Below are 27,477 nucleotides of genomic sequence, written 5' to 3' on the forward strand. Positions count from 1 at the left end.
CCCTACCTCCCCACCTATACTCTCCTCTCTACCTATCTTCTCCTCTATCCATGTTTGGTCCGCCTCCCCCTCTCTCCCTATTTATTTCAGTTCCCTCTCCCCATCCCCCTCTCTGAAGGGTCTAGGCCCGAAGCGTCAGCCTTTGTGCTCCTAAGATGCTGCTTGGCCTGCTGTGTTCATCCAGCTTCGGACTTTGTTATCTTTGCTCCTGACCATTCCATTCCCCTTTATGTAACTATAAAATATCATCTTAATTTTTCTGATGTCCTCCGCCAGTATCCCTCCGTATCCCCTTTTAGTAGCTTTTATAAGCTACTTTGTAGCTGCTTTCAGGTCTTTTGATTCTTTCTCATTCAGCAGGACCTGTATTGATTTTTGCATTTTTGTAAACCCATTGATTTTGTTTTATGCTGTCACTTGTCTCTTCAATTATCCATGGCTGCATTTTCTGTGAAGTGGAGTTTTTTTCCTCTCAGAAGTATAAACTTGTTTTGCATTGTGTTAACTTTTTTTTATTGCAAAAATATACTTTATTCATTGTTTTTGTGAAGACACTGTTGCTGAAGCAGTTCTTTACAGTCTTTGCACATGAAGAACAAACAAATATTAGAAGTTGGCATTCCCTGCAGTTCCAGAAAACAAACCCAAAGCATTTCTTACTTATGCAGGACAATCTTTGCATACGTTTGAGATACCAAGACCGTCTGATAAGTAAACAGACCCTTGCTGTATTTCATCAGAAGGACCTTTAAACAGTGGTTTTTCCCTATTGCCCCTTGGCAGCAGCTGCCCCAAGCCCTAATAAATTGCTCAACACATAGTCCTGAAACTTGGAATGAGCAGGTCTACAACACTTGGTTCAGGTTAACACTTTGCACTGGAAGAGCAGCAAGTTTTGGATAAATCAAAGAGCTTCTTTTACCGAGATAATGGTCTTCCGGGCACAGTAAATGTTTGTCTTGGTGTTTGTCCCAGGGACAGCCCGTAGACCACAGTCCTGCATCATGGGGCTGCTTAGGATTAGCCTCAGTAGAAACCACTGCATCTCTCTCTAGACCTTCTTTGCAAAAGCACGTTCCAAAAGGAGATGTGTGACTGTCTGTCCTCCCCATCACAGCCACTTCAAGGGCAGCACACAGTGGCACAGAGAGTCCAGGTGTACATGAAGGATCAAATCAGTAATGCCCTTCTCACCACCACCCAATTTACATGTTGGTGCCTGTTTGTAAGTTCTGGCAGTGAGGGATTGTGCCAAATGACTTTGACAGTCTGCTCAGGGTATCACCTGACAAGAAACACCCTCTCCTTTTCCCACAGAGTCTTCAGGCTGTTGAATGCTGACCACTTCCTGATGGACTTGTGGTTAAAAGGTGTTTTCCTTCACAAATTTTTCCACAAGGGTCAGGTGATCTGGAGTAGGCCAAAAACTGGTAATATTCAACAGCAATGAGGCCAACCCCATCCTTCGTAACACAGCCCATCTTTGATCTCCAAATGAATTGAAAGATGGCTCAGCTGACTGCAGTGGTGTAAGGGAATAGGCCAGACCTGCGCCACATATAACAACACTAAGAGTACCCCACACATGTTAAATGTTTCTTTAAACATCCCCCACTGTTCTTCAGTCATTTTAGACTTTGTATCATTTTGTTAAAGTCGGCGTTACATAAATCAAAAACCTGCAGAGCAGGTTTATAATTTTCACTCCCAAATGCTACATTGAACTTGATCATGTTATGATCTCTAGTTGATGAATATGCACTCATAATTAGATTACCAATTAAATCTGACTCCTTACTAAATCCAATTTTGCTTGTCCCCTTGTTGCATCCAGGACACATTGCTATAGAAATATCTGACAGGGTGCTTGTCTGCCTCGCTCAACCTAAATTAAAGTTAAAATTCCCAATTAATAGTACTCTGACTTTGCTACACACTTGCCTAATTTCTGTATTTATACAACCTAGTGCTTCATAACTGCCTCTGGGCCTCGGTATACAAACCCATTATAGTTTTAGATTATCTATTGTTCTCCAGTTGCACTCGTAAGGTGTCCACTAATGCTTTCCTCTCATTGTATCCTCCCTCTCATTGTATCCTCCCTCACATTTGAACTAATTTTGTTTCTCATCTGAGATAATAAAATGTGAGGCTGGATGAACACAGCAGGCCAAGCAGCATCTCAGGAGCACAAAAGCTGACGTTTCGGGCCTAGACCCCCCTTCAGAGAGGGGGATGGGGTGAGGGTTCTGGAATAAATAGGGAGAGAGGGGGAGGCGGACTGAAGATGGAGAGAAAAGAAGATAGGTGGGGAGGTAGGGAGGGGATAGGTCAGTCCAGGGAAGACGGACAGGTCAAGGAGGTGGGATGAGGTTAGTAGGTAGATGGGGGTGCGGCTTGGGGTGGGAGGAAGGGATGGTTGAGAGGAAGAACAGATTAGGGAGGCAGAGACAGGTTGGACTGGTTTTGGGATGCAGTGGGTGGAGGGGAAGAGCTGGGCTGGTTATGTGGTGCAGTGGGGGGAGGGGACGAACTGGGCTGGTTTAGGGATGCGGTGGGGGAAGGGGAGATTTTGAAACTGGTGAAGTCCACATTGATACCATTAGGCTGCAGGGTTCCCAGGCGGAATATGAGTTGCTGTTCCTGCAACCTTCGGGTGGCATCGGTGTGGCACTGCAGGAGGCCCATGATGGACATGTCATCTAAAGAATGGGAGGGGGAGTGGAAATGGTTTGCGACTGGGAGGTGCAGTTGTTTGTTGCGAACTGAGCGGAGGTGTTCTGCAAAGCGGCCACACAACCAGCCCAGCTCTTCCCCTCCACCCACTGCATCCCACAACCAGCCCCGTTCGTCCCCTCCCCCACTGCATCACACAACCAGCCCAGCTTATCCCCTCCCCCCACTGCATCCCAAAACCAGTCCAACCTGTCTCTGCCTCCCTAACCTGTTCTTCCTCTCACCCATCCCTTCCTCCCACCCCAAGCCGCACCCCCATCTACCTACTAACCTCATCCCACCTCCTTGACCTGTCCATCTTCCCTGGACTGACCTATCCCCTCCCTACCTCCCCACCTATACTCTCTCCACCTATCTTCTTTTCTCTCCATCTTCGGTCCGCCTCCCCCTCTCTCCCTATTTATTCCAGAACCCTCACCCCATCCCCCTCTCTGATGAAGGGTCTAGGCCCGAAACGTCAGCTTTTGTGCTCCTGAGATGCTGCTTGGCCTGCTGTGTTCATCCAGCCTCACATTTTATTATCTTGGATTCTCCAGCATCTGCAGTTCCCATTATCCTTGTTTCTCATCAGTATAGCTACAATACCTTCCCTGCCATTTTCCCTGTCCATCCTGTGAATATTATAACCTGGTATATTTAATTCCCAATCCTGACCATCCCGCAGCCATGTCTCAGTAATTGCTACTGTATCATAATGTCCAATTTGAATTTGTGCCTGCAGTTCATTTACTTTATTCTTCCCACTCCATGCATTTGTATGTAGAGCTCTTATTTGGGCCATACTCTTGTCACCTAACCCTCAGTACTGATACTTTATTCGCCTGTTTATTATTTCTCTCTCTAGTTTTAACAACACACTTCTTATTGTATTGCCAATACCTGCTGAAGCAGAAGATGATTTCATGACTATTTCTTTACTCTCTCCTTTTACTTAATATTGGAACTGTATTGACCCCCTGAGAGCATCCCCCTCCATCTACTATTTTAAAATCCTTGTGACCGTACTATTTAGCCTTTCTGCTTGTACACTGGTCCCTGATAGGGTCAGATAGAGCCCATCCCAAAGATGCAGGTTCTTCCAGGCCCAATACTGCTGCCAATGCCCCACAATATGAAATTTTCTTTCCTACACTGCTCCTTTAGTTACATGTTTACTGCTCTCACTTTCTTGTCTCTGTCAATTTGCACATGGCTCAGGTAATAATCCAGAGATGATAACCCTTGAGGTCCTGTTATTAATTTTGTTCCTAATTCCTGAAATTCCCCAAACAGGACCTCCTTGCTATGTCGTTGGTGGCTACATAGACCACAACAACTGGATTCTCCCTCTTCAACTCCAGTATCAATTCAAGCCAGTTTGGGAAATCCCTTACACAGGCATCAGGCAACTCACCATGTGGGACTTTCAATCCTGCGTACAGAGGATGCTATCTGTACCCCTAATTGTAGAATCCCTCAATACTCACTTTTTGAACCCCCATTTGAATAGCCTCTTGTACCATGGTTCAGTGGTCAGTTTGCCTATCCTCCCTGTAATTCTTTTCTGCATCCACACAGGGAGTAAGTACCTTGTTAAAAAGTCAAGCATGAAGCTCCTGCAGTGCTAAATTCAGGATCCCTGTACCTGCCACACTTGTAGCCACACCCTGTTGTACCTGACCACTGGCGAAATTTGAAGTGCTCAACCTACAGATTGTGTCTGTCTCCTGAAACACAGCATCCAGATAACACTCCTCACCTGTTGATGGATCATAATGTTTGAATCTCAGACTACAGCTGATCTAATCTGAGCCATCATTCCATGAGAAAACACATTGTGAGCCACATTATGCAGGTTGCTGACTTGCTCACTGAACTGGCTTGTTTTTATTCAGCCATTTCATCACCATGCTAGGTAACATCATCAGTGAGCCTCTGGTGAAGCAATGTTGTTCTACTCCACTTGGAATTTATACCATCCAGTCTGTCGTGGTGAGTAATATCATTTTCCTGTCCGACAGACAGGAAGGAAACTAGCCATCAGAATACATGAACATTAGCTAGCAGCAAAACAACATGACAAGCATGCATTAATATCAGTACACTCGGACAATGAAGCCCATCAGTTTAACTGGGACAACATAACCATAGTAGCCCAAGTCAAACATAGATGCGCAGGGGTATTCCTAGAGGCATAGTTCTCAACCCATAAATCAATTGACAAACATATAAAACTGGACCCCATATACCAACTCTCACAGAACAAAACTGGAAATGTCACTCCTCATCATAATGGATTAGACAAGCGGAGTAGAACAACGTCGTTTCATCAGAGATTTCACTGATGACCTAGCATGGTGATGAAATGTTTAAGCAAAAACAAGCCAGCTCAATAAGCAAGTCAGCAACCTCACCCACAACCCAAACTACAAATCTTTGCTAAAACCTTAAATCCCACATAATGCAATTTCAACTCAGCACCAGGACCTACATCTCTAAATTATTTAATTAATTATTAATTTCTTTTTTAATGCTTCCTTGTGGTCTTTAGTGTCTTAATTTGTAAAGTTTTTTTTCGATTTTTCTTTTTAATCTGAAAGCAATTTAGAATAGCTCTTCAAATTAGCAGTTACTTACGAAACAATGAACTAACGACTTTTTCTTTGCGACTTTGTTTTCCCCCACTTATTCTGAACCCCAGTCTCCTCCCTTCTGCTGGCTCCCCTCTCTCTCTCCCCAGGCTCTCAAAGTCATACATACGCGCAATGGGGAACAAACACATGATCAAGAAATGAAATTGATACTTTGCATCCGTCTTTACGGTGGAAGACAGCAGTGGCATCCCAGGACTTCAAGAGAGTAAGGGTAAAGAAGTAAACGTAGTGGCTATCACTCGGGAGAAGATGCTGGGGAAGCTGAAAAGAGCTGAAAGTAGATAAATCATCATAGTGGAAGGACTACACCCAAGGCTTCTTAAGGAGATGGCTGAGGAGGCATTGGTAGTGACCTTTCATAAATCATTGTAGTCAGGGAAGGTACCAGAGGACTGGAAAATGACTGATGTAACACCTCTGCTTAAGAAGGGAAGGAGGCAGAAGATAGAAAAGTATAGGGCAGTTAGCCTAACCTTGGTTGTTGGTAGGATTTTAAAGATTTTAATTAAGGATGAGATTGCAGAGTACTTGGAAATGCATGCTGACAAAGCTGTTAGAATTCTTTGCGCTGTTATCCAGAAAGTTCAACAAAGGAGAACAGTAAACATCATAGTCATAGCGTTATATAGCATGGAAACATACCCTGCAGTCCAACAAGTCCATGCTGATCATGTTCCCAAACTAAACTGAGTCCCACCTGTCCCTGCGCTTGGCCCGTATTCCGTCAAACCTTTCCTATTCGTGAATTTATCGAAATGTCTTTTAAATGTTGTAACTGTGCCTGCATTCACTACTTTCTCTAACAATTCATTCCACAAACGAACCACTTCCTGTGTAAAAATGGTTGCCCTTTGTGTCCTTTTTAAATCTTACTCTGCTCACCTTCAAAATATGCTCCCGTGTTTTGAACTCCCCCCTCCCTAAGGAAATGACTCTTGTCATTTACTTTATCGATTTTGTCTTTGACAAGGTGCTGCACAGGAGACTGCTAAGTAAGATAAGAACTCACAGTTTTAGGGGCAAGATACTGGCATGGATAGAGGATTGGTTGACTGGCAAAAGGCAGAGAGTGGAATAAAGAGGTATTTTTCCAGTGCCAGCTGGTGATTAGTGGAGTTCCACAGGGGTCAATGTTGGGACAACGTCTACTCATGTTATATATTAATGATCTGGCTGAAGGAACTGAGGGCATTGTTTGCAGATGATACAGAGATAGGTGAAAGGACAGGTAGTATTGTGGAAGTGGGGAAGCCGCAGGAGGACTTGGATAGGCTGGGAGAGTGAGCAAAAATGTGGCAGATGGAATACAATGTGGGAAAGTTAGGTTATGCATTTTGGTCCAAAGAATAATGTTGTACACAATTTTCTAAATGGGGAAATGCTTCAGAAATCTGAAGCACAAAGGGACTGAGGAGTAGTCGTTCAAGGTTATCTTAAAGTTAACATGCAGGTTCAGTTGACAGTTAGAAAGGCAAATGCAATGTTAGCAGTTTGGGACTCTGTATCTAAGGAAGGATATGCTGGCCTTGGAGGAGGTCCAGAGGACCTTCATAGAATGATACCCACGAAGGAAGGGCTTGTCAAATGAGGAATGATTAAGGATTTGTCATCTATACTTGATGGAGTTGAGATGGATAAGGCGGCTATTCACATTGAAACTTAAAGAATACTGAGATGCCTGGATAGGGTGGGCATAGAGAAAATGTCCATTAGTAGGAGACAGTAAGGTACAGCCTCCGACTAAAGGGATGACCCTTTAGAACGGAGATGAGGAGGAATTCAGCCAGACAGTGGTGAATTTGTGGAACTAATTGTCACAGAAGGCTGTTGAGGCCAAATCATTAGGTGAGTTCAAAACAGAAATAGACAGGTCCTTGATTAGTAAGGGGAACCAGGGCTATAGGGAGAAGGCTGGAGAATGGGGTTGAGAAACATAACAGCCTTGACCAAATGGCAGAGCAACTCTATGGGCCAAACAGCCTAAATCTGCACCTATATTTGCTGGTCTTGTGTAGGCTCAATTTTCATGTTCTGTTTTCTCTCCCTCTCCCTCTCCCTCTCTCTCTCTCTCTCTCTCTCGCTCTCTCTCTCTCTTCCCCCCCTCACTCACTCTCTTTCTCTCTCTCTTTCAATTCCCAAGTCCAAATCTACAGCAGAGATAGAGAAAGGTATCTCCCTACGCATTCTCCGTAAGTTAAAATGTGAACAATTATAATCATGTTTGAATAACCAGCCTGATTTTGTTCAAATATATTGACAGACCCAAAGTATAAATGATTAAGATAATCAAACACATCCTTTCTCAATATATATTTACATGGAGTCAGACTTGGAAGTTTATTTTGAATGATGAAAGAAGCAAAGCTAAATTTGTAATAACAAAGTGTGGAGCTGGATGAACACAGCAGGCCAAGCAGCATCTTAGGAGCACAAAAGCTGACATTTCAGGCCTAGACCCTTCATCAGAAAGTTTTCTGATGAAGGGTCTAGGCCTGAAACGTCAGCTTTTGTGCTTCTAAGATGCTGCTTGGCCTGCTGTGTTCATCCAGCTCCACATTTTGTTATCTCAGATTCTCCAGCATCTGCAGTTCCCATTATCTCTGAAGCTAAATTTGGAGATCTTTAGGTGGCACTATATAACAACACAGGAGGTTCTTGCGCACAGTAGTAGCCTCCCTGTAAAATCTATTCAAAATGGTGCTGAATCATGGCAACTGGAAAAGATTTTCACTGTATTTTACTGTGTATCTCATGGTAAAATATATGTGACAGTAAAATCATTCATTTATTACAAGTCTGGGTTTGAGTCCCATTAGCCTCAAAGATGTGTCATAATCTTAGCAGGTTGATTAAAATAATAGAAGAAATAGAAGACTCCTAAGAGTCCTTATCATGTGTTCTTTTAAAATTACTTTTTCACCTGAAAACTAGAACAGGAAACATACTGATGTAAGTAGCTGTTCAAATGGTTAATTTGCAAAAAGTTGAAACATTAATATACAACCATAAAGCTAGCTAATAGCCTGTCTTCAAATCCTAGTGATCTGATGCAAAGTTAGAAATGCGACCTTTTCTGGGAAATTAATTAAAGAGCAACATGGTATATTTTCCAAGTTTTCTATGCTAATAGAAGTCATCGTTTGAGCTGACTACCTCCTCCAACCCCCACAACTCCCACCCAAATTTTTGTCTCCACACTGATCTTCTGAATCTCCAAACACTCCCAGTCTCTCTAAAATCTCGCATATGAATGGAGAATGAGAATAACCCTTTGGGCCAGCTCCACCATTCACTAAGATCTTGGCTGATCTGATTTTAATCTCATCTCTACATTCCTGCACACTTGTGATAATCTTTGTTCATCAATTTACCTCTGCCTTCAAAATATTTAACCATCTTGTACCCATTGCCTTTTCATGTAGGGAATTCCAAAGACTCTCCAACTCTCCAAGAGAATTTTTTCTTTACCCGCTCATCTCTAACCCTATGGGCACCTCCTAATTTTTAAACTATGACCCCAAGTTCTAGGTGGTTCCGCAAGTGAAAACATCCTATTGAACGCCATCCAGTCAAGACCTGCTGTGATCTTGTATATTTCCATTAAATCATCTCTAACTGTTCTAAAGACCAGAGGATACACCACTATTCTATCCTGTTTCAGCTCATAAGGCAATCTGATTATTCCAGAGAGTATTCTGGTAAGCCTTCTTCCAATTCATTAAAATCATTTGTAACCATGGTGACTAGTACTGTACACAACATTCCAGATGTGATCTTACCAAAGTCCGGTGTAACTGAACCATAACCTCCATACTCTTGCATTTAATTTCCCTTGCAATAAAACATAAAATTCTATTTACTTTCTGGATTATTTGCTGTATGTACACACTAATTTTCAGTGATTCATATGCTAGGACTTTCAGTAATCACAGTATGTAAGGATATGAGGCAAGAAAGGAGGGGGAGTTGTGTTTCTGATTCACGGGATATCGTCACCGCAGAACTAAGAGAAGACATTCTTGAGAGTTCGTCCACTGAGTCTCTCCGGGTACAAGTGGAAAATAAGAAGGGGAGGAGATCATTTTGATAGCATTGTATTATAGGCCTCCCAATAGTCGGCAGAAGATTAAGGAGCAAATATAAGGAGATCGCAGATAGCTGCAACAATAATAGGGTTGTAATTGTAGGGAGTTTTAAAGGTTCCTGACATCAACTGGGACTGCCACAGTGTTAAGGGCATGGATGGAGAGAAATTTAAGTGTGTTCAGTGAGAATTTCTCATGCAATATGTAGATGGCCCTGCTAGAGAGGAGCAAAACATGACCTCCTCTCGGGAAATAAGGCAGAACAAGCGATGGAAGCTTTAGTAGGGGAGCACGTTGAGACCAGTGATCATAATTCCAGTAGTTTTAAAAGGGAGGCTAGGCAGGACATTGCAGGGGCCCTAGCAGAGATATTTGATTCATCGACAGCCACAGGTGAAGTGCCCAAAAATTGGAGGGTGGCTGATGTTGTGACATTATATTAGAAAAGTTGCATGGGAAATACATGGGAACCACAGACCAGTGAGCTTGATGCTTGTTTTGGGTATGTTGTTGGAGGGGCTTCTGAAAGACAGGATCTGCAAACAGTTGGAGAGGCAAGAACTCACTTGGGATTGTCAGCATTGCTTTGTGCATGGGAAATTGTCTGACTAACGTGATTTGAGTTTTTTGAAGGGGTGACCTAGAAAGTAGATGAGGGCAGTGCAGTGAGTTCTATCTATGTGGATTTGAGTTCTTGAATAAGGTTAAATCTTATGGGATCCAGGGACAGCTGGCCAACTGGATAAAAAAAAATTGGCTGATGGTAGAAGAGAGAGGGTGGTGGTGGAGGGTTGTATTTCAGACTGAAGGCCTATGACAGGCAGTTTGCCATGGGAATCAGTGCTGGGTCCACTGTTATTCATCATTTATATAAATAGTTTTGAAGGAGAATTTAGAACGTATTGTTAGAGTTTGCAGATGACACCAAGATTGTACAGTGGACACGAAGAAGGTTATCTGGGAATGCAGCAAGATCTTGATCAACTGGACCAGTGGGACTGAGGAATGGCAGATGAAGTTTTAATTTAGATAATTCAAGGTGTTGCATTTTGGTGAGTCAAACCAGGGCAGGACGTACACAGTTAACGGTAGGGCCCTGGCGAGTGTTATTAAAGAAGGAGATCGAGGGGTCCAGGCTTATAGCTATTTAAAAATAGAGTCACAGGTAGGGTACTGAAGAAGACTTGTGGTATGCATGCTTTCGTCGGTCAGGGCATTGAGTATAAGGGATGTGACATCTTGCTGCAGCCATAGAAAACATTTAGGCCAAATTTGGAGTACTGCACGCTGTTTGAGTCACCCTGCCAAAGAAAGGCCATTATTAAACTAGAAAGAGTGCAGAACAGATTTACTAGGATGCTACCTGGACTTGAAGATTTGTGTTATAAGGAGAGGCTAGATAGGCTCGGCCTTTTTTTTTCCCCTGGAGTGTAACAGACGGAGGGGTGACCTTGTAGAGGTGAATAAAATCATGAGATGTATTGGTAATGTAAGTAGCCAACAGCTTTTGCCCATGGTAGGGAAGTTTAAAACTAGAAGGCACAAGTTTGAGTTAAGAGGGGAGAGATACAAAAGGGTCCAGACGGTAGATTTTTTTTCACATAGAGGATGGTGAGTGTTTAGCACAGGCTGCCAGACAAAGTGTGAATACAATTTTGGCAACATGGACAGGTCGAGGGAAGGGCCTATTTCCATGCTGTAGACCTCTATGACACTGTCTCAGGACTGTGCACTTTACATAATTGTTTCTCATAGAATCCGTACAGTGTGGAAACAGACCCTTAGACCATAAGACATAGGAGTGGAAGTAAGGCCATTCTGCCCATCGAGTCCACTCTGCCATTTAATCATGGCTGATGGGCATTTCAACTCCACTTCCCTGCACCCTCCCTGTAGCCCTTAATTCCTTCAGCCCAACAAGTTTCACACAGACAGTGGCCCAAGGGTGGAATTGAACCTGGGTCCCTGGCACTGTGAGGCAGCAGTGCTAACCACTGAGCCACCATGCAATATTTTGTTTTTATGCTTTCTGCCAAAGTGGAAATTTTCACTTTCCCACATTATAATTCATTTGCCAGAGCTATGCAAATTCATTTTTCCAACCTTTGGTTGCTCCTAATATTATCTTCACAACTCATCTGCCTATTTTGTGGCAACAGCAAATTTAACTACTATACTTTTGGTCCCTTCACACAAACCATTTACATGAACTTTAAAATGTTAAGTCTTAGCATCACAAAAACTGATGTTTTGGGCCAAGACCCTTCATCAGAAAAGGGTCTAGATCCCTCTTTGTCCAAGATCCCAAAATCCTTTTTGTCACTTGCTCAAAAACTCAATCAAGCTAATGAGACACAATTTCCCACTCTCAAAGCCATGTTCACTCCCCCTAATTAGAGCTTGCTTTTTCAAATACATGTAAGTCCTGTTCCACAGAATACCCTTCCATCAACAACTTGCCTATCACCTTTCCTAAATAATGGCACCACCTTTGCCAAACCCCAGTCTTCTGCACCTCATGTATAGCTATCGATGATACAAACAACTCAGCAAGGGAGGGGCCCAGCAATCACTTCCCAGGCTTCCCACAAAGTTCTGGGCACACCTGATCAGGTTCCTTCAGAAGAAATCCAACAAATTAGTTAAGCATGGTTTCCCTTTGAAAAAACTATGTTGGCTCTGACTGATTATCTGGAACTTATCGAAGTGCCCTATTATAAATATCTTTATTGATAGCTTCTAACACTTCCCCTGTAACAAATGTTAAACTAACTGGCCTGTAGTTTCCTGCTTATTCCTCCCTCTCTTTTTGAACAAATGAGTTACATTAGCTATTTTCCAATCTAAAGGAACTTTCCCAAAATAGAGTCATAATGTCTGTTTCCATGCAATATGACTCTTTAGTCCATCTAGTCCAAGCCAACCATGTTTCCAAACTTAACTAGTCCCACCTGCCTGCTTTTGGCCCATATCCCTTCCAACTTTTCCCATTTGTGTACTTATCCAAATGTCTTCTAAACATTTTAACTGTACCTGCATCCACGACCTCCTCCAGCAGTTCATTCCAGACAGCAACGATAAATCCAATGAGTTTTGGAAAATTAAAACCATTGCATCAACTATACTACTATCTACTTCCTTTAAGATCCTAGGATGAAATCCGTCAGGATCTAGGGACTTGACAACTTGTGGTTAAGAAGGCATTTAGTGCACCTGCCTTCATTGCTCAAAACTTTTGAGTACAGGAGTTGGGACATCGTGTTGAGGTTGTACAGGATGTTGGTGAGGCGCCTTCTGCAGTATTGTATCCAGTTCTGGTCACCCTGTTCAAGGAATGATATTATTAAGCTGGAGAGGGTTCAGAAAAGGTTTACCAGGATGTTGCTGGGAATGGAGGGTTTGAGTTATTGGGAGAGGCTGAATAGGCTGGGACCTTTTTCACTGGAGCATAGGAGATTATGGGGTGACTTTATAGGGGTTAGTTTATAAAATCATGAGGGGTATAAGTAAGATGAATGGCAATTGTCTTTTCCCTAGGGTGGGGGATTTCAAGACTAGAGAGCATATTTTTAAGGTGAAAGGAGAAAGATTTTAAAAAAGAATGAGGGGCAGTTTTTAACACAGAGTGCACCATGTGTGGAATGAACTTCCCGAGGAAGTGGTGACTGCTGGTACAGTTACAGCATTTAAAAGACATTTTGATAAGTGCATGAATAGAAAAGGTTTGGAGCAATATGGGCCAAGAGCAGACAGGTGGGACTAATTTAGTTTGGGATTATGTTCAGCATGGACTGGATGGACTTGAAGGATCTGTTTCCATGCGGTATGATTCTATGACTCTCTAACTCACAGTTCCACCAATTTACTCATTAATACTTCCATAATAATTGTAATTTTCTTAAGTTCCTCCCTTTCAGTTCTTGATTTACAGTTACTTTCCGAATGCTACTTGTATCATCTCTGAACTGATGCAAAATATCGATTAAGTTTGTTTGCCATCGGTTTGTCGTCCATTACTAATTCCCCAGAATCATCATCTTTTACTTCGTTAACTTCCTTTTTTTAAATATCTGAAGAAATTATTCCTTTTTTACTGTTGATACACTTTATCTTGTACACTAATTTTTCCCTCCTTATTAAATCTTTTAGTTACTTGTTGTTTCCTTTCCCTACCCCCTCCCAGTTTCTGTTCTTCCTAAAAATCACATACCTTTCAATAGTCACGTTCCAATCTATCATACTATAGCCACAACTTAGTAATGGCCACTAGGTTGTTCAGAAGTTAACATTGCTGCATCACAGCACCAAGGACCTGGGTTGAATTTCAGACTTGGGTAACTGTGTGGAGTTTGCATATTCTCCAGCTGTCTGCATGGATCTCCTTTGGGTGCTCCGGTTTGCTGTCACAGTCCAAAGATGCGCAGACTAGGTTATTTAGCCATGGTAAAGGCAGGGTTATGTGGATAAAGTAGGGAGCTGAGTTTGGGTGGGATGATTTTTGGAGGGTCGATGCAGACTTGATGAGCTGAATGGCCTGTTTTCACACTGTAGGGATTCTGTGATTGGTCAACTGATTCAATGACTCTGTGGTGTTGACTAAATACACATTTGTAATGTACCTTGGCGCGTTCAGCTGGGTTAAAGGCTTGATGATGGATATCCAACCTGACACAACTTGCATGTACAGAGACAAAAACTATCACGAGAGACAAGCTTCTCTTGAATGGTAATTCAGAGGTGAATCAGGACTTTCAAGTGATATTTTCTGTGCCTTGACAGGTCAGGAAGGACTTTACGTTGATAGCGTACTCATGTGCTCAAAACGCTTTGCATTGTTTAACTTTACTAGCTAAAATTAAAGTCAAAATAGAAATACAGTGAGGTTGTTGACTTGCTCACTGAGCTGGCTTGTTTTTGTTCAGAAATTTCATCATCGAGCTATGTGACATTGTCAGTAGAGCCTCTGATGAAATGGTGTTATCCTGCTCCGTTTGGAATTATACTGTTTTGATCCATTATGGTGAGTAGTGTCATTTCCGGTTTTGATCTGTATGGGTTTGTATATGGAGTTCAATTCTCTGTGTTTGTTGCGTGCATTATGGATGGAGAGCTATGCGTCTCAGAATTCCCATGTGTGTCTATGTTTGGCTTGGGTTGCTACGTTTAGAAACATCTGAACGAGAACAAGCCAGCTTGGCAAGCAAGTCAACAACCTCACTCATGACCCGAGCTGCAGATCTGTGCCTAAACTTTGATAGAAATATAATTCTTGGTGAGATGACCATTGCAATTAATTCAATAAAGAATGAACATTGCACTATGAATATAGCCCCACATAAATCAATGTTAAGTCGTATTAAGTATGAAGATCAGTGCACCCAACCTTTTAAAACAGACTTCTCAAAGGAGCAGTGTGCAACATGAGATTTTTGCAATACAAAAACTATGACTTGCTTTAAAACCATATCAAATGTTCACAAGAAAGCATCTCAGGAGAAAATGAATAAAATGGTGTAACAGTCTGGTTTGAAAAGGAATGGGCCTTTCATCTCAGTTTGGCAATCAGTTCAAATAAGTTTATGGTCATACAGCATCAAATTGTGTTACATCTAACAAGATTATAAAAGAAGCAGCTGAAACAGAAGTTTTGTTTTTGCCTTCTCTGTTTTTGAAACCCAAGAATGAGCTTGGAGATAATTTTCTCTATTCATCAATAAAATTCACGCAAAAAGTTTTAGACATGGGAATTATGTGCTATGTCGGTGCTTTGAGTGTGTAAGCTGAATATTTCTTTTTAATAAGAATTTCAGCCAATGAACAAATACATTACTATTTCTAACATTTTGTATCTGTTTAAAATCAAGATCTTCCTATAGAGTATTTGCTGAAACATCGACTGGAATTCTGCCTCAGGACCATGCAGAAGTCCCGATGTAAAATTCAATGAAGTTTACATTTCTGATGGGCAAATTCCTGGTGTTTTGAATTCACAGAAAATGACCCCAGATTTGAGTTAGAGCCAGAAATTTTACATGGTTCTGATTCAGTAACCTGAAAAGTTACTCAGAAAATGTTAGAAGATTTAAAACCTGCTGTAACTCTTAGCTACCTATTAATTTGATACCTCAAATTACCCCCAATCCATCCCACAAAAGCTATCCCACCCCAACACCCTTGGACAGCTGATTCCCTCCGACCTAACCTGGTCACCAACTCAACGCTCAACATTGTCACGGTAATCAGATACCAGCTTTCCTCAGACCAACAGAATCCCTGGAGCCAACAACTCCCCTATCAACACCTGAATCCTTGATGCCACCCACCACTGACTCAAAACTCATGCCACCAAACCCACTGACTGCACCAGACTATGACCTGATTAACACCAATAGACCAACCCCTCCCAGCTCCTATCTCCAAACCAGGGATTCTGAATCAGATTATTTGGTATGTATTGTACTCGTGGAACATGAACTAGAATTCCATATCTTTTCAACCTCTAGCTTTGGTTCTTTCAATAGACAATAGATGCTGGAGTAGGCCATTCGGCCCTTCGAGCCAGCACCACCATTCATTATGATCATGGCTGATCATCCACAATCAGTATCCTGTTCCTACCTTATCCCCATAACCCTTGATTCCACTATCTTTAAGAGCTTTGTCTAACTCTTTCTTGAAAGCATCCAGAGAGTTGGCCTCCACTGCCTTCTGGGGCAGAGCATTCCATTTATCCACCACTCTCTGGGTGAAGAAGATTTTCCTCAACTCTGTTCTAAATGGCCTACCCCTTATTTTTAAACTGTGTCCTCTGGTCCTGGACTCACCCATCAGCGGAAGCATGCTTCCTGCCTCCACAGTGTCCAATCCCTTAATAATATTATACGTCTCAATCAGATCCCCTCTCATCCTTCTAAAATTGAGTATACAAGCCCAGTCGCTCCAATCTTTCAACATATGATAGTCCCGCCATTCCGGGAATTGACCTTGTGAACCTACGCTGCACTCCCTCAATAGCAAGAATGTCCTTCCTCAAATTGGGAGACCAAAACTGCACACAATACTCCAGGTGCGGTCTCACCAGGGCCCTGTACAGCTGCAGAAGGACCTCTTAGCTCCTATACTCCATTCCTCTTGTTATGAAGGCCAGCATGCTCTTAGCTTTCTTCACTACCTGCTGTACCTGCATGCTTGCTTTCATTGACTGATGTACAAGAACACCTAGATCTCGTTGTGCTTCCCCTTTACCTGCATCTGCCATGCATCCATCCACTCACCTAGCCTGTCTAAGTCACCCTGTATTCTAATAACATCCTCCTCACATTTCACACTGCCACCCAACTTTGTGTCATCAGCAAATTCACTAATATTACTTCTAATGCCTTCGTCTATATCATTAATATATATCGTAAACAGCTGCGGTCCCAGCACTGAACCGTGTGGTACCCCACTGGTCACTGCCTGCCATTCCAAAAGGGAACTGTTTATCACTACTCTTTGCTTCCTGTCAGCCAGCCAATTTTCAATCCAAATCAGTATTTTGCCCCCAATACCATGTGCCCTAATTTTTGTTCACCAGTCTCCTATGCGGGACTTTATCAAAGGCTTTCTCAAAGTCCAGGTACACTACATCCACTGGCTCTCCCTTATCCATCTTCATAGATACATCCTCAAAAAATTCCAGAAGATTAGTCAAGCACGATTTCCCCTTCGTAACTCCATGCTGACTCTGACCTATTCTGTTACTGCTATCCAAATGAGTCGGAATTTCATCTTTTATAATTGACTCCAGCATCTTTCCCACCACTGACGTCAGGCTAACCGGTCTATAATTTCCTGTTTTCTCTCTCCCTCCTTTCTTGAAAAGTGGGACAACATTTGCCACCCTCCAATCCGTAGGAACTGATCCTGAATCTATAGAACTTTGGAAAATAATTACCAACGCGTCCACGATTTCTAGAGCCACCTCCTTATGTAGCCTGGGATGCAGACCATCAGGTCCCAGGGACTTATCGGCCTTCAGACCTAACAGTCTATCCAACACCATTTCCTGCCTAATATAAATACCTTTGTTCCCCATATTAAATTCACACGTTTCTGACTTGAAGGGCCCAATTTTAGTCGTAACCATTTTTTTTTCTTTTCACATACCTAAAAAAGCTTTTACTATCCTCCTTTATATTTTTGGCCAGTTTTCCTTCATAGCTCATTTTTTCTTTGTGTATTGCCTTTTTAGTTATCCGCTGTTGCTATAAAAGGCATACGTATGTTCAGGATTCACACTGCCCACAAGCTTAGTACTGCAGTTTTGTAAGTCAAACATAATTTGCCAGTTATAGGCACAGAACCCCAGTGCATCTAATTCTGCATATAGAAATCTACGTCATAAATTTTACATATCCTCTGCAAATTTGCAGATTATTACCTCCACAACCACATTCAAATCATCCATGACTAATATTGAAGAAATGCAAAATGTCAGACTGGAAACCAATTTTAAACTGGAAGAAAAACAGTTTTAAGAAAGTGATCAGTGTATGGAGGCAAAACCCTGGAATTGTTTTGAAATAATTAGATGCCGTGTCTTTAATGGATAGATGACTTATCACAAAATATTTTTGTTATCCACAAAGACTTTGTTCAAACTAGATCAGTTCCAGTACCCTATATATCCAGATACAGTCCTTTGTCATTTGCGAGAAAGCAGTTATGAAAGCATATACTATTTTCAGCTTTATTAACAGGGGCATAGAGAATAAGAGTAAGGAGGTTATATTGAACTTGTATTAGACTTCAACTGGAGTATTGTGTGCAGTTGTGGGAGCTACATTTTGGCAATATATGAATGCATATGAGAGAGCACAGGAACGATTTTACAAGAATGCGTCCAGAAATGAGAAACGTCAGTAATGAGGGTAAATTGAAGAAGTTCTCTTTGAAGAGAAGAGGGCTCAGAGAAGATTTGATGGAAGTTTCCAAAATCAGGATCTGACTGGATCGACATACAGGGAGAAGCTATTCCTGCTCATAAAAGGAAGAAAAATTAAAGAACATAGACTTTAGGTGTGCAAAAGAAGCAAGAGTAACGTGAGAAAATGTTTTCATACACCAAGTAGTTCAGTATGGAATGCAATGACTGGAAATGTGCTAAAAGCAGGTTCAATCAAGGCATTCAAGAGGGGATTGGATGAGTACTTGGAAATAAATAATTGGCAAATGTATGGGGGAAAATGAAGGAGATTGGTACTAGATAATGACACTTATTTGAAGAGCTAGTGTAAGCATAATGGACTGAATGGCATTCTTCTGTGCTATTAGAATTCTGTGATCCTGTAGTTTGTCTATGATAATGATATCTTCTGGGCAACACTTATGTGGAAACACAGTTCTCATCACGGTGTCTCAATGGGACAAAATTTAAGCTTGCACAGCTAAACAGGCTGAATTAGTTTAGAGTGTGTACAGTTCCACCTGATTAAATATCTTCCGGATTTGTTTAGTCCAATAGAACAAATGTGCTTGCAGTTTGTTCAGTTCCACATGGTGGAAAACATTGAGTTTTTTTTAATAGTGGCTATTAGCCATATGTTCTTTTATGTTCAATTCAATAGGGTGGTTCAAACACACCCTAGACAATCAACGCTTACAAAGTCCACAGAATGTTTCCTGCCTCCCTACTGATCTCCAGTAGTATTCTAGTGGAAAATTATTTGCAGACAAAATCATCAATCTGGAGGATTTGCATTTGACAACCTAGGCAAATTTGACAAGGATCACTTCTTACTAACAAAGAAACCTAACATACTTGGGAAAATGCATATCTGCAAATCAAGAGAAAGCCATAAGTAATTGTGAGGTACGTAAAGCTAAAGTGAAAAGCATTGCAGACAGAAGAAAAATACCATGTTGGGAAATAAGAAAAACTGGAGATGATGAAAGAATTGAGCCAAAGTGAGTAATTAGATCTCACATCAGTTTACTGAGCTGTCCAGTAAGTTCTTACAGAGTTAATACAATGTTTACAGAACAATAAACTGTTGAAAAGCTGGAATGTGCTGTTCAGCAATCTGTTTAAAACTTCCCTCGTGATAATTAAAAGATCCTGTGACTTTGATAAACCATTACAAGTACAAAGAAAGTCAAATTAACCAAGAAATTGTTTTATATATCATCTCCAGTAAAAACCACTCAAGCTTTGCTGGTTTTTGTCTTAAAACTTAAAATATATTTTATTTTTTCCCCTGATTTTAAATACCCAAAGATAATTAAACACAAGATCAAATATATGATTTCACTCACCACAGATCTGCAACTGTCTTTTAAAATCTGCAGTTGGTTGTGTCAGTGAACTGTGTTAATTGCCTCCTTTACCATGCTTAATTGCCTACAGTTTGCCACATTGCACATGGTACCTTGTGATAATCTCAGGAGTTGTATGCTTAGCTAGTGGGGAAAGTCATTTGGGGGAGAGATCAAACGTTACAGGAGAATGAAACTATGGTGTTAAGTTCTTGAAACTTTAACAGAGAGTGAAGCTTCCCAATTGTGAATCTTGCATGTGTATTTGTTAGGGGGAGATTTGGATCTGACATGAATTAACCTGTAAATGCATATGAAATTCCAGCTGAGGTTAGAATGAGAGAGAGAGAGTTTCAGTTAATTTCATAAACAATAGTAATGTAAACCATTTAAGAGTCATTTTCTGTTTATTCTTATTCAAGAAAGTAGTCAGGTTAAAAGAAAAATAGTTAAATTGCATAAGCATGCTCAGATGCTGATGCAGCAGACAGGCAGAGTTTTTGTGAAAATGGGACATGCATTAACACTGAGGCATTATTTGGAAATGAAATGTGAGGTGACTCTGTACCACACCATGAAATATCAAAGCATTGGTCATTAAGGATAGGATCCAAGCACAGGCTTCAGAGAGGAAATAGGATGGTACCTCAAAGGATAGGGAGTGGTGAAACCAGGGGTGACAGGCACCTCACACTTCTAGAAACTGTTAAAAACAAGATGTTTTTCTAAAACAGATCTTTTCAGAATTTGAGTTTTTTTATATGTAATGTATAAATATCTGATGAATCCTCATTGAGCTAACTACCTCAAAATCTTCTTTAAATCTTTTTCCCAATGTTGGCTGAAGAAACAATCGTTGAACTATACCTAGAGGCACCTGAGATTAAATCATAAAGTAATCTAACACGACATATTTTCATTTCATGAATGCTCATTGAAAGGTAATCTTGCAGGAGTTAAGGTCATCTTTCATGTTAAATTACATGAGTGCAAAACAAATCTATATGATATGCAGCAGGTGAGGTAGTATATTAGCTGGAGTTGAAGTAATTAACCTCTGCTTTCTCCTCTTTAGGGAAAGTTGTGACAAGCTGTGAAAGAGATTGGGAGGAGGCAGGCAAAAGGGATTGAGACAGGAGGGAGGAGGCTTACCTGAGTCAGAAGAGAAAGGGAGCCACATGGGGGTGTGTGGGTATGATTGGGGATCAAATGATGTCTGAAGCAAGAAAGAAGAGAGTGATAGAGACTGTTTGAGGCAGGCAAGAGGAAGAGAGGCTGTCCGAGATGATGGCAGAATGTGAAGAAGCAAATATATACGAAGGAGAAAAGAGCCAAGCATTATGGCTGTGATAATCATCTTGTTCAAAAACAAAGTTGTTGGAAAAGCCCAGCAGGCCTAACAGCATCTGTGAAGGACAAAACAGAGTTAGCATTTTGGGTCTGGTGACCCTTCCTCAACTCTGTTTTTTCCTTCACAGATGCTGCCAGACTTGCTGGGCTTTTCCAACAACTTTGATTTTGTTCCTGATTTACAGCTTTGGCATTTTCATTTTCTCATTCATAAGTAACATTAATGTGAATGACAAGATTACAGTTAGTACATCACATTTGTTATGATGAGAGTATTGCTATTTATGGATGTAATACTGTCATATTTTTGTAAGTGTTCATGAAGAACAATAAAGCCAAAGATATCCAAGAAGTTACATTTTCACCCTCCCTGCGTTGTTCCCCCACCTGTAATAGGTACCATCAAGTCAGTTGAGCAGACTTCAGGAGGCTTAAACTTTGAGAAAGGAAGGTCATTGAAGACAGCTAGCAAATGCGGAATAATAGGCTGACTAGAACCCTTCCTCAGGCTTACAGGTCGAGATCTGGGATTGATATTGTAAACAGCCTGCAAACAAAATTTTGAAGGGGCTAGGCCCGAAATGTCAGCTTTCCTGCACATCTGATGCTGCTTGGCCTGCTTTGTTCATCCAGCTCTACACCTTGTTATCTCTGGACACAAAATGTTGCTTTCTGAGTACTTTCAATTCTTTGAATAGTTTAAGAGCATGAGGAGCTCCATACAGTGTATGCCAACTATTGTAGAGAATTTCAGTGCAAATGTGTGTATTCTCTTTCAAGTATACCACTGGACTTTTGATTCCATCTGTAGTTGAGCTGTCCTGTATGGAACACCTATACAGGGAAATGAAACTGTTCCAATTAACACGATGGAACTGTTAGTTTTTGAAGTCTGAGAGTTTGTTTTGTCTGATTTCACTGAATTTGCTGAACCGTCCTCTATGGGTAAAATATTATTGTTGTGTTGAGGCTTCCCAGAGAAGGCCTGAAAATACGTGGGACATCCATGTGCATGCACACGTGGCTAACTGTACACAATCATACAGTGCCCAGTCGTTTAGTTATGTAAAGACAAATGCACTGGCATGGTGGGCGAGTGCAGGAATTTGCTGGCCCTGCCACTACCTCATGGGGTCAGACAGCATTTGGACACATATTCCCTTCCTATCATCCTACAGCAATTGTTATTGGTTAGTTGTGTGTAATCTCTGAGAATGCTGTTGCCCTTTGGATCTGTAACTGTCTGGATCCCAAAAAGATCTGTGAACCTCACAATGATTAATTGCTATGTCCCAGAAAGGACCACGAATGGCCCCTAAGGTTTAGCAATGCTTTTCTATAAGTTCTCTTCAAGCTTGCCCAGGAATAGCGGAAGATTTTTCTAGAGATAATGGGAACTGCAGATGCTGGAGAATTCCAAGATAATAAAACGTGAGGCTGGATGAACACAGCAGGCCAAGCAGCATCTCAGGAGCACAAAAGCTGACGTTTCGGGCCTAGACCCTTCATCAGAGCGGGGGATGGGGAGAGGGAACTGGAATAAATAGGGAGAGAGTGGGAGGCGGACCGAAGATGGAGAGTAAAGAAGATAGGTGGAGAGAGTATAGGTGGGGAGGTAGGGAGGGGATAGGTCAGTCCAGGGAAGACGGACAGGTCAAGGAGGTGGGATGAGGTTAGTAGGTAGATGGGGGTGCGGCTTGGGGTGGGAGGAAGGGACGGGTGAGAGGAAGAACCGGTTAGGAAGGCAGAGACAGGTTGGACTGGTTTTGGGATGCAGTGGGTGGGGGGGCAGAGCTGGGCTGGTTGTGTGGTGCAGTGGGGGGAGGGGATGAACTGGGCTGGTTTAGGGATGCAGTAGGGGAAGGGGAGAATTTGAAACTGGTGAAGTCCACATTGATACCATTAGGCTGCAGGGTTCCCAGGCGGAATATGAGTTGCTGTTCCTGCAACCTTCGGGTGGCATCATTGTGGTAGTGCAGGAGGCCCATGATGGACATGTCATCTAGAGAATGGGAGGGGGAGTGGAAATGGTTTGCGACTGGGAGGTGCAGTTGTTTGTTGCGAACTGAGCGGAGGTGTTCTGCAAAGCGGTCTCCAAGCCTCCGCTTGGTTTCCCCAATGTAGAGGAAGCCGCACCGGGTACAATGGATGCAGTATAGCACATTGGCAGATGTGCAGGTGAACCTCTGCTTAATGTGGAATGTCATCTTGGGGCCTGGGATAGGGGTGAGGGAGGAGGTGTGGGGGCAAGTGTAGCATTTCCTGCGGTTGCAGGGGAAGGTGCCGGGTGTGGTGGGGTTGGAGGGCAGTGTGGAGCGAACAAGGGAGTCACGGAGAGAGTGGTCTCTCCGGAAAGCAGACAGGGGTGGGGATGGAAAAATGTCTTGGGTGGTGGGGTCGGATTGTAAATGGCGAAAGTGTCGGAGGATGATGCGTTGTATCCGGAGGTTGGTAGGGTGGTGTGTGAGAACGAGGGGGATCCTCTTAGGGCGGTTGTGGTGGGGGCGGGGTGTGAGGGATGTGTTGCGGGAAATACGGGAGACGCGGTCAAGGGCGTTCTCGATCACTGTGGGGGGAAAGTTGCGGTCCTTAAAGAACTTGGACATCTGGGATGTGCTGGAGTGGAATGTCTTATCGTGGGAGCAGATGCAGCGGAGGCGGAGGAATTGGGAATAGGGGATGGAATTTTTGCAGGAGGGTGGGTGGGAGGAGGTGTATTCTAGGTAGCTGTGGTAGTCGGTGGGCTTGAAATGGACATCAGTTACAAGCTGGTTGCCTGAGATGGAGACTGAGAGGTCCAGGAAGGTGAGGGATGTGCTGGAGATGGCCCAGGTGAACTGAAGGTTGGGGTGGAAGGTGTTGGTGAAGTGGATGAACTGTTCGAGCTCCTCTGGGGAGCAAGAGGCGGCGCCGATACAGTCATCAATGTACCGGAGGAAGAAGTGGGGTTTGGGGCCTGTGTAGGTGCGGAAGAGGGACTGTTCCACGTAACCTACAAAGAGGCAGGCAGAGCTGGGGCCCATGCGGGTGCCCATGGCCACCCCCTTAGTCTGTAGGATGTGGGAGGAGTCAAAAGAGAAAAGTTGTTGAGGGTGAGGACGAGTTCAGCTAGGCGGAGGAGACTCTCATCCGCCTAGCTGAACTCGTCCTCACCCTCAACAACTTTTCTCTTTTGACTCCTCCCACATCCTACAGACTAAGGGGGTGGCCATGGGCACTCGCATGGGCCCCAGCTATGCCTGCCTCTTTGTAGGTTACGTGGAACAGTCCCTCTTCCGCACCGACACAGGCCCCAAACCCCACCTCTTCCTCCGGTACATTGATGACTGTATCGGCGCCGCCTCTTGCTCCCCAGAGGAGCTCGAACAGTTCATCCACTTCACCAACACCTTCCACCCCAACCTTCAGTTCACCTGGGCCATCTCCAGCACATCCCTCACCTTCCTGGACCTCTCAGTCTCCATCTCAGGCAACCAGCTTGTAACTGATGTCCATTTCAAGCCCACCGACTACCACAGCTACCTAGAATACACCTCCTCCCACCCACCCTCCTGCCAAAATTCCATCCCCTATTCCCAATTCCTCCGCCTCCGCTGCATCTGCTCCCACGACAAGACATTCCACTCCCGCACATCCCAGATGTCCAAGTTCTTTAAGGACCGCAACTTTCCCCCCACAGTGATCGAGAACGCCCTTGACCGCGTCTCCCGTATTTCCCGCAACACATCCCTCACACCCCGCCCCCGCCACAACCGCCCTAAGAGGATCCCCCTCGTTCTCACACACCACCCTACCAACCTCCGGATACAACGCATCATCCTCCGACACTTTCGCCATTTACAATCCGACCCCACCACCCAAGACATTTTTCCATCCCCACCCCTGTCTGCTTTCCGGAGAGACCACTCTCTCCGTGACTCCCTTGTTCGCTCCACACTGCCCTCCAACCCCACCACACCCGGCACCTTCCCCTGCAACCGCAGGAAATGCTACACTTGCCCCCACACCTCCTCCCTCACCCCTATCCCAGGCCCCAAGATGACATTCCACATTAAGCAGAGGTTCACCTGCACATCTGCCAATGTGCTTTACTGCATCCATTGTACCCGGTGCGGCTTCCTCTACATTGGGGAAACCAAGTGGAGGCTTGGAGACCGCTTTGCAGAACACCTCCGCTCAGTTCGCAACAAACAACTACACCTCCCAGTCGCAAACCATTTCCACTCCCCCTCCCATTCTCTAGATGACATGTCCATCATGGGCCTCCTGCACTGCCACAATGATGCCACCCGAAGGTTGCAGGAACAGCAACTCATATTCCGCCTGGGAACCCTGCAGCCTAATGGTATCAATGTGGACTTCACCAGTTTCAAATTCTCCCCTTCCCCTACTGCATCCCTAAACCAGCCCAGTTCGTTCCCTCCCCCCACTGCACCACACAACCAGCCCAGCTCTGCCCCCCCACCCACTGCATCCCAAAACCTGTCCAACCTGTCTCTGCCTCCCTAACCGGTTCTTCCTCTCACCCGTCCCTTCCTCCCACCCCAAGCCGCACCCCCATCTACCTACTAACCTCATCCCACCTCCTTGACCTGTCCGTCTTCCCTGGACTGACCTATCCCCTCCCTACCTCCCCACCTATACTCTCTCCACCTATCTTCTTTACTCTCCATCTTCGATCTGCCTCCCCCCTCTCCCTATTTATTCCAGTTCCCCCTCCCCATCCCCCTCTCTGATGAAGGGTCTAGGCCCGAAACGTCAGCTTTTGTGCTCCTGAGATGCTGCTTGGCCTGCTGTGTTCATCCAGCCTCACATTTTATTATCTTGAAGATTTTTCTATCCAGCTTTGGCAACAGGAGGCCCTCAGATGGGACTGGTTGTAGTGTTATGAAAAGGGTTTCTAATCTTTTATATTTGAAAAGGTAAGTGGCATGCTGTAGTCACTGCAAAACCGAAAGTGAGAGTGGAGAGGGATGGCAGACATGGGTTTTGGGTACTAGGCTTCCCCAGCACATGGCACATATAGACTGAATGTGTGGGAACTGGTTAAAGCTGTGAAAGTTGCACCAGTTACAAGAGAATGCATGTCCGTAACACATACCAGGGAGGATACAAGAGTAGAGACAGGCATGCATTCTCATTAAGGCATTAAGTGCCTATTCAAATAACATTCAATCCTTCTATCCACTTGCAGGGCAGAAGAACACATCACATGGAGGGGTACTCCAAGACTGGTAGTGACCTGCCTATCATCTGCATACTGATGCCTGTTGAACAGGAAGGTGTCAAATTAGTAAGTGAGCTATACGGATGAAAAGGCAGAATCCCACGGCCTTAAAGTGAGGATGCCCCCAGTCTGGTGTGGAGAACTGGGCATACAGAAGATACACATGGCCCATTGATGGGAATATGGATTGTGTACAACTTTAACCTAGCAGTTGAAGGAGGTAAGAAAGATGGAACCACAACAAGATGTCCTGAGGTTGTCGTGTCAGGGTGCCTGCAAGTGTTGGTTGTGGATCTTCCTCCCCTCTGCTAGTGACCCCAATGTCTCCAGCAGTTGAGGGAGAACCTCAGCAGGTTGCAATTCTCTCGACGTCAGATCACTAGAGGACAACCACCAAGGACATCTCAGACAATGGAATATGGAAGTCAGCAGGCTGCTTCAACCTCAATGGTCAAAGTTGGGGTTGTGCAAAAATGCTGTATAATCAAGATCAAACTTAAAACTGTAATAGAGTATCTAACAGTGGTCAGTTTATTTTAATCAAAGGCTCTTCTTAACATTTGAAGGCCACCTTTGGATTTTGGCAGCTAATTTTTAATTTTCCAGGTCTCCTTTTTCAGTTCTCACTGACTCATTTATTAGGTGATGCAGTCCCATAGTAACAATACCTCATATATTTTTGTTGACTTATGGATCTATAGACTCACACAGAAACAGAACTAGAAAAAGTCACCAGCATCCTCAATAATTATCAACACCCCATTAAACCTAAAGCCACAACAAAGTAGGAAAACAAATTTACTAAACAATCCAGTATTTCAGTTCGAGATAACAAAGTGTGGAGCTGGATGAACACAGCAGGCCAAGCAGCATCTTAGGAGCACATTTAAATTCAAACAGACAACAAGTATAAGTTAACAACAAAAAGGTTTTTTTCAAAATAACTGACAAATCTCTATATGTTAAAAATCCATCACCCTAAATTCATCTTTTGCAGATTGGTGTGGTCACAGCTAATGTATTTCTATTGTATTTGTACAAAGCTAAAAGATTTTAACTAGAAAGCAACATCCCTTTTTACCACATCTCAAAATTAAATTTAACAATTGACAGTGTTAATTACAATAGTAACCATTATATTTTTCCACTA

The 27,477-nt window shown here is 43.2% G+C and overlaps 1 protein-coding gene across 5 annotated transcripts in view; it reads left to right on the plus strand.

Annotated features, from left to right (window-relative positions):
* The window catches only part of si:dkeyp-120h9.1 (Y+L amino acid transporter 2-like), a 158,172-nt gene that overhangs the window by 27,471 nt on the left and 103,224 nt on the right, over nt 1-27,477 (plus strand). For 2 of the 5 annotated variants that reach the window (XM_059653405.1, XM_048555870.2), the window contains 2 exons: nt 5,417-5,574; nt 26,295-26,547. The gene's annotated coding sequence lies outside the window, so the exon portion shown is untranslated. Of the gene's footprint in view, nt 1-5,416; nt 5,581-19,155; nt 19,308-26,294; nt 26,548-27,477 lie in introns of those variants that run through there. The other 3 variants (XM_059653404.1, XM_048555887.2, XM_048555879.2) reach the window with 3 other exon arrangements.

The sequence above is a fragment of the Stegostoma tigrinum genome, chromosome 2 (assembly GCF_030684315.1).
Source record: "Stegostoma tigrinum isolate sSteTig4 chromosome 2, sSteTig4.hap1, whole genome shotgun sequence".
NCBI classification, from domain to species: Eukaryota; Metazoa; Chordata; class Chondrichthyes; order Orectolobiformes; family Stegostomatidae; genus Stegostoma; species Stegostoma tigrinum.